The sequence below is a fragment of the Montipora capricornis genome, chromosome 1 (genome assembly GCF_036669925.1).
Source record: "Montipora capricornis isolate CH-2021 chromosome 1, ASM3666992v2, whole genome shotgun sequence".
Lineage (NCBI taxonomy): Eukaryota > Metazoa > Cnidaria > Anthozoa > Scleractinia > Acroporidae > Montipora > Montipora capricornis.
The window spans coordinates 49,134,569-49,142,068 of NC_090883.1; the positions used below are offsets into that span (position 1 = coordinate 49,134,569).

General features: G+C 39.0%; 1 protein-coding gene across 1 annotated transcript in view; it reads left to right on the plus strand.

Moving 5' to 3' along the window:
* LOC138046912 (BAG family molecular chaperone regulator 1-like) overlaps positions 1–127 on the plus strand; it is a 12,406-nt gene extending 12,279 nt beyond the window's left edge. Inside the window, exon 7 of the mRNA XM_068893535.1 lies at positions 1–127. This exon is cut by the window's left edge and continues 1,001 nt beyond it. The gene's annotated coding sequence lies outside the window, so the exon portion shown is untranslated.
* The last annotated feature ends 7,373 nt before the right edge of the window (positions 128–7,500 follow it).

Sequence of the window (7,500 nt, forward strand, 5' to 3'; positions counted from 1 at the left end):
TTTTGGGGACTTCAATAACTGCAATGTGAATTTCAATGTCAGTAAATAAATAAACTTTTTTTAAATGTCTCAATACAGAAAATTATCTGTAATTATCATTTGCTGTCAATAAAGTTGTTTATGGTCATTTGTTTTTCTTGCTTTATCAATATGGAGATTAAGAAAAATTTGCATCCGTGTTTGAAATTATTTCCAAACACGCCGTGGTTTTCAACTCGTTTTTCATTCGGTTTCTAAACCCATCCACCTGACCAGAATAAGATGCTTTGGTTGGGTAAGAGCTACATGAATAATTAATGACTTTGAGAAATTGTTTGCATGTCACATCAATATTTGTTTTGCATAAGGCGGGCTAGCAAAATCTGTACCTCGCCTAGTTCGCATTTTTGAACGTTAAAATAGAATCTTCGATCTGAAGGCAAGGCGTATATTTTGAGATCTCCCATCCAGATACTAATCCCGCCGGATAGGGATAAAACTTCAGTGAACATTTGTCGTGAAAAGCTGTCAGACGCGCAGAGTACAACTTAAACTTGCTGTGAAAAAGAAGTTGAAGAAAACTTGAAGAAAACTTCGTGTCTGCCTTGAAGCCAATATTAGAGTGCCTTAGATTCTACGACGAGGACGAGAACGAGTACGAAATTTGACTGTCCGTTTTTACCGAAAATACTTAGAAGATTTATAACCCGGACGATTAATCTTACTCTTTGTCAGCAGTGTAGGTTGCTCAGTTATTCTTACTGCTGGTAACTGAGCCTTTCTGCTGATCGAAAAATGCCAAAACTGCTACCGTGTTGTTGACTTGCTGTGATACGACAACATTTTTGCAAAACCTCGTACTAAAATGACGACGGTATCACGTTTTTCCCGCCAAAATGACGCTGGTTTATGCGCGCACGCTATTGTTCTATGAGAAAATGTCGTAGTCGTAGTCGTTCTCGTCCTAGAATCTAAAGCTCTCTAATTCTCGATTCCCTTCTATTGCCTTCAATGATAGATAGTTAGATAGTTTAATCTCAAATGCAATCGCAGCCCAAGGGCTGAATTACACATCTTATTATACTAGCAATTTACAATATTATAACATAATAATAATTAAATGAAATATATTGACTATAAATGTAAATTAATTAAAAGGTATCATCATTATCATTATCATTATTATTATTATTATTATTATTATTATTATCGCGCACCGTAACAACAGTAAAAGGAATATCATATCGACAAAAATCTAGCCATTAAACTTTCTTGCCATAGCAAATATAAAAGTGCAAATATAAAAGTGTTCATTGTACTTATTGACTGAGTGGGAGGGCCGGACGGGGAAATATTTGGCCCGAAGTCATGGCGTACGGACCGAGCGCATCGAAGTCCGTGCGTCATGACTTCGGGCCAAATATTTTCCTGTACGGCCCGACCTAAACTCAGTCAAAAAGCATTTTATAATATGGGCTCTTTACACTATTTAGGAGCACTCAGAAGATGAAGTTAGGACAAATGAAAAACAAAAATCTGCACAGAAAATTTATCTAATATGCTGTTTGCATTTGCTTTCCTTGCTGTAAATTACTTGGATGTTTAAAAGCGACGAAATCCCCTAAAATTGCATCGCACGGAGCAGTACGTGTTCCTAGTAGGGCCGTACGGCTTTTTCCGGTCCTGCTCGCGGTAATGCGTACGGCAACTCATACGGGGATTTTCCCAGTAGTTTTGCAATGAAAGCGCGCGCGGGGACGTACGGGCCATATGATAAAATGATTTACGATACCAAAAAATTATTGTGTACTATTAGAGTTACATATTACTCAAAGACAACTTGAATCTCCTGGAAAACAAAACGCACCTTAGTTGACAGTTATGGAATAAAGCACTGTGTCAAGTTATTGCACTACCACAAGTCCGCAAGGCGTGCCTATTTTTATATAAAATTCTGAACTTCGAAGTCTCAGGGGAAAATTAATGACAATTGTTGAATATCGTTTGCGTTACCGTTGCGTGACATCCAGTCAGGCCATTCTGAGTTGTAATTTTATATCTTGATTTTTGTATATAATAAATCACTGTGTTGCAATCACTTCAGCGTGCGCTTTACATGGACTTATCGACCTCGATTTAGGCCCGAATCCTATCACCGTTATCGCCTCTTAAGCATCGAAAATTTTGGTAAAAACAACAATCGATTGTACAAACACTAAAATTTCTGCAGTTTCGTGAATCAAGGGGAAGCTCGTGATGTTCTGTCAAAAGAGAGAAATTGATCACGTGCTAGGCAACCGCAAAGGCCCTTGTTTCTTGTTTACATTGACTCAACTACAGGGAAGAATATTAATCGTTTGTCGCTTTCAGAGTTAAACAACGTACTTTTTAGCCAAGAAACTTCCATTTTTCGTTTTTGAATTTCATCTGTCGGGTCGGGAAGCCTCCTTTGTCGGGTTATTGACCCGAGACCCGACTCTCATCTGGAACACTGTTGATCAGTTATGAGCGAGCCAAACGTGCGAGCCATGCGAACCAAGAAGCGAGCCATGCAAGTCATGGCTGCGAGCCATGCGAGCCATGACTGCGAGTCACACAGTTATTGAAAGCTAACCGTTTTAAAATGGGTGCTTAGACTTAATAACTGTTTATCAGCGCTATTTGAAATGGGTGCTTAGACTTAAATGCGAAATTCGCATGACTCGCATGGCTCGCTGGCTCGCAGATTGTCATTACCCATCAGTTATTCCCGTGCTCGCTGGTTGGATACTTCAGCAATGCGTATCTGTACAAATGCAAATTTCACCACGGGAACAAAGGTAAAAAGAAAAAGCTTGCTTTCATCATATTACAGACTTATTGTAATAATAATAATAATAATAATAATAATAATAATAATAATAAAAGCTTATACCGCGCTTATACAAACTGTCCTAAGCGCCTTACAATTCATAAATTCGATAAAATATAATAAAACATAATTATAAATATTAATATACACAGCTATGGCTTAACAAATACAAACAATAAAAGAAACAAACTAACTAGCTAAAGGTTATATGCTGATTTGAACAGGTACGTCTTAAGTTTAGATTTAAAAGAATTAATACTATCAGCTGATCTAATATGAAAAGGCAAAGAGTTCCAGAGGATAGGTGCCTGAACTGAATAAGATCTATAGCCATAAGTTTTAAGATTGTAGGGAATAGTCACAAGCCTAAGTTTATCTGAGGATGATCGGAGGGTTCTATTCGGCCGGTAGAAAGTGAGAAGTTCTTTTAAGTATGACGGAGCCAGGTTATTAAGACACTTAAAAGTAATTAAATTTATCTTAAAAATAATTCTCTGCTCGATCGGTAGCGAGTGAAGTTCTTTTAACATTGGAGTTATACTATCATATTTATTTGCTACCATAATTAATCGAGCTGCAGCGTTCAACAAATGCTGAACTTTATCAATCAGATGCTTGGGTAGACCAAATATAAGCGAATTGTAGCTGTCAATCTTTGAAACGACAAATGCATGAATGAGAATCTTGTTCAAGTCCAGGGACAAATTTTGCACGTCTTGCGGCTAAGGATGGAAAATGTATGGCAGTTTTAAGGCGCTGTTACACTGTGAAATGTTTCGTGCAACTTGTCTCGCAATGTTTTGGCGACATTGAGGCAGCCACGGCTCTTGCAAGACGATTTTGGCCGTTGCAGGGTATGTCACACTGAAATATATCGTGCAACTTGTAAACTGAAGTGGTCGGATACTAGGCAACATACTGTAGGGGATAGAATTATTCTGTTCGTACTGACACCTGTTCACACGCTCCATCTTTTAATGAGGCCTTCCAGGAGTTTTGGGGAATTTTGGCTGATTTGAACTGGGGAACAGGGGAAAAATGTCAGAATATTTTGGGGAGCAAGGGAACAAAAATAATTGAAAACAATTTTAGGGATCAAAAAGTTGGGAACAAGGTTGAAAGTAATTTGGGAAATAGATCCTTTCTTTAACCGCGGCGATCGTTTTACTGCGCAGTGAAAAGCATAAATACCAGTCATGAAAATTTCACTCACCTGAACAGAACGGCCCCCTCTGCAAATGATCCTAATGAAAGCTGCTTAAGGCCCGGCAAAACTTGCATCTCAAAGCTTAAATGTTCGGAGAGAAGGGTTGTGGAGAAAAGGCATTCAAACTTTTGAGGTGATGTCAAATTACTCCCTGTGTTTCACAAACAAGTACAAAGCTTTTTGGAGGAAGAATCTACATGCAGGGATGGCGCAGTGGTGAGAGCACTCGTCTCCCACCAATGTGGCGCGGGTTCGATTCCCAGATTCGGCGTCATATGTGGGTTGAGTTTATTGGTTCTCTACTCTGCACCGAGAGGGGTACTCCCTTATAAGGGCTTAATGGGGACGTGCAGCCAGCCAGGGTGTGTTTTTCGGGATTTTTGTCTTAAAGAGGATATCGAATTTATCAGTAAGAACTGTGTTGCTGAATGCAAGAAAGCCGCTCTAACCATAAAAACGGCTACAGGCATCAAACGGTTTCAAGAAGAGAAGAACTTCGGCGAATGGTTCAGCCAACTGTACAGCTTTGTCAAGACCCGTGATTCCTGTACATGAGAAATGGCTCTGGAACCCTCCTGCTCACACAGTGGGGAAAGTCCTTAGACTGTTGAGGCCACCGAGACTGGGGCAAACGCACATTCAGAAGAAATAAATGTGCACGATGACAACTGTAGCAATAAAGATGAGGATACGCTAGCTAAAGCACAATTTGTTCCTGTGAAAAGGGGAAAGAAAACATTGAAAAAAGACCCGGTAGTGGAAGCAATCGAAACTATGAAGCATGTGATTGAGAAAGACTCCACTAAAGAGTTAATTGAATTTTTAAAGGAGGAAAATGAGAGAGCAAGACAACATGAGATGCGCCTAATGCAAATGATGATGGCACCACCCCAACTATCCAGCTCAGGGGGCTCCAGTTCCAGGTTATGATCAAAGTATCAGAGCTTCATCTCAGCAAGGAACTTTCACAAGAGGCAGGAGCCCTTATGCTGAGAGCTCACCTCAAGCAAGCAGCCATGTTTTCTTTACAGAAAATGATGAAAGTTATTTCAGTCTTTAAAGGATAAAAAATCTGTCCAGGTCTCTGGTTTGTAAAAGTAGGATAATTTAACATTAAGTATTTGTGCGATACCTAGCCAACCAAAAAAAAATTAACATGCTGGTTTCTTTTGCTTTTTTTGCTTTTGTTTTTTTGTACCAGCAATTGACATTTCAATTGATTATAGGAATAAACGTAACGTAAGAACCGGGCGTGTCTGGTATTGTCTCAGACAGAGGCGAGAGATGGTTTCATGCAGACTGGGACGCCTAAATTAAATGCTCTGTTGTAAACATGGCGTTTCACGAGTGAAGTTGTCTCTCTGGCGTTTCTGTGGACGAATTCCAGGACCTACTGACACAATCTGGGAAAGTTTTGAAAGCTAAAACCTTCAATCGATGCTTTATTTTGCTTGTAGGACTGGGTGGCCCGACACTTATGAAAAAAACTATGAAATGAAAATCGGGAGTCTTCCCTTGTCATGGAATGGCAGAATTACCCAGAATTCTTTTTGGGCATGAGCGAGGTAAATTAACCAGCACGAGACTGGCCGTCATCGAATGGCTGAAGCGCGGCCAGAGAAAATCATTTCTAGCCATATACTAAGGGGTAGGCCTGGTGTGTGCTTTTAACGTAGATTTTGGATTTTTGAACAAGTTTTTATCATAGAAAATTCGCAAAAAATTGTGCTTTCATTTCGCCGCTGTAATTCTCGTGTCAAAGAAACGGTATAATAATGTAAATAAGAGAATAATGATATTTATATTTGCAGATTACTTGTCCTCTTACTACGAAAGTCAAACTCGACACCTCTATGCAATAAGCACATTCAAAATTTCCTCGTATTACTTGATACAAGTAATTTTTTTTTTGTTTGTTGTTTTTTTTTAAGGGTTTTTCTGCTTATATGAAAAATACGTTTTCTCTCACGTCTCCTTCGTATGCATGATCTTCGCGGAAATTACATTCTGTCCCTCAATAAACCTGGAACAACCAGTTATGGTCTTATCAGCTAAGTTGCGGAATGCGATACCTGGTTTTATCCGTACCTATGCGTTTACTGGTTTTAAAAGTGAATCCAAGGCCACATTTTGTACAGCGGCTCTTCTTTTTAATGAATATATCTTTAAATATTAGCTATTTAGTAGGTATCTGTATATGCTATGTATTTTAGCTCTAAATGTAATGTCTCGAAGATATTAACTCCTTTTGTTATTTGGAAATTCGATATGAAATAAAGCTTATGCCTGTATGTATGTTACCTTTACCAGGGTGCTTGCGCACACTTTGTAATCTGCGACTCCAGTTCTTACCATATGACAGATAAAATGATTTTTCCCTTGAATATATAAGCCATCTAATTCTTTCGCTATATTGACAAGGGCGGTTTGGAGCTGTGAGTAGGCGTGGGATTTGTCACATGGTTTAGGGGCCGACACACCCTCGTAACCATCATCTTCTTTCCCTTTGACCAGGTTATACGTGGGTATACAGGGGTATATAATGGTATGCATGGGTATATAGTGGTATATAAGGGTATACAAGGGTATACGTGGGTATATAAGGGTATACATGGGTATATAGGGGTATACGTGAATATATAGGGGTCTATAAGGGTATACACGGGTATACGTGGGTATACAGGTGTATATAAGGGTATACGTGGGTATATAAGGGTATACAAGGGTATACTTGGGTATACAAGGGTATAAATGGGTATATAGGGGTATATAAGGGTATACGTGGATATTTAGGGGTCTGTAAGGGTATGCAAGGGTATACGTGGGTATATAGGGGTATATAAGGGTATACAAGTGTATACGTGGGTATATAGGGGGTATATTTAACAATTATTCCATGAGCGCGCGTTCAGTGGATATGAGATGATAGATAGCCAACGAGGCGCGTAGCGCCGAGTTGTCTATAATCATCTCATATCCAACAAGCGCGAGTGGAATAATTGTTTTATTAAAAACCCCCCCAAAATATAGAAAAGTAGACTACAATAAAAATAAAAAGGCCAAAAGAGTCATGCATATGCTTGCCGTGTTTGTAGATCATGGTATAATGGCTCATAACCCATGATGGCTTAGCCAATCAAAACTCTCGAATTGCATTATTACAATGATCCAGTTTTTAATAAGAGGGTATACATGGGTATATAGGAGTATATGAGGGTTTACAAGGGTATATAGGGGTATATAAGGGTATACATGGGTATATAGGGCTAATTATTAAATACACGATAAATACCTTATATTTAAATACATGATAATAAGGGATACATTAAGTACTTACCGTTTGCTGGGGGTTCTTAGTCTCGCGGGCTCAGAAAACCTAGATTTAAGATTTTTCGACAAGGACGAATGTTCACACTCCACTAATTCGAGTGTTTCAGGTGACGGGGCAAGACTAAGTACTCTA